This window comes from Nanorana parkeri, unplaced genomic scaffold (assembly GCF_000935625.1).
Source record: "Nanorana parkeri isolate BGI_ZX_2015 unplaced genomic scaffold, ASM93562v1 scaffold3708, whole genome shotgun sequence".
Lineage (NCBI taxonomy): Eukaryota > Metazoa > Chordata > Amphibia > Anura > Dicroglossidae > Nanorana > Nanorana parkeri.
In genome coordinates this window covers 11,537-11,978 of record NW_017309976.1, presented here as the reverse complement: position 1 = coordinate 11,978, position 442 = coordinate 11,537, and the positions used below count along the sequence as shown (strand labels likewise).

The window sequence follows — 442 nt, the reverse complement described above, 5'->3', positions numbered from 1 at the left end:
CCCCAACGCTGACTGAAGGGGCGGAGCCAGAGTGGTGGATCTGGTCAGTCGGTATTCGTCTCGGCTCCCAGCTATACACTGAGCTTTGGGTCATGGGAGGACGTTGGTACGCGTCCTCCTGCGACTGAACTCTTTTACTGGGACCAGAGAGAGGCTTGCACTGCGGGACGTCGGCCATGACAGGGGTCTGAATGGAGAAGAGTCAGTATTTGCATACTGAGCCACACCCCCTAGATTGGGGTCTCCTGGGCGGTGCACATAGAGAATTGGGAGAGGGGAGAAGTATTTTACCACCATTTCCCTGCGCCGCCTTCTCACATCATACACCAGTTTGTACATAGTCCTACGCTAAAGCATCATATACCCAACTCCCCCGTCACATACCAAACCCGAAACACCCCCCCTTCCCGTCACATACCCAACCTGAAACACTGCCACCCCC

General features: G+C 55.4%; 1 protein-coding gene across 1 annotated transcript in view; it reads right to left on the bottom strand.

Annotated features, from left to right (window-relative positions):
- LOC108803416 (serine/arginine repetitive matrix protein 2-like) overlaps window positions 1-442 on the bottom strand; it is a 17,517-nt gene that overhangs the window by 10,763 nt on the left and 6,312 nt on the right. The gene's annotated exons all lie outside the window — the stretch shown is intronic.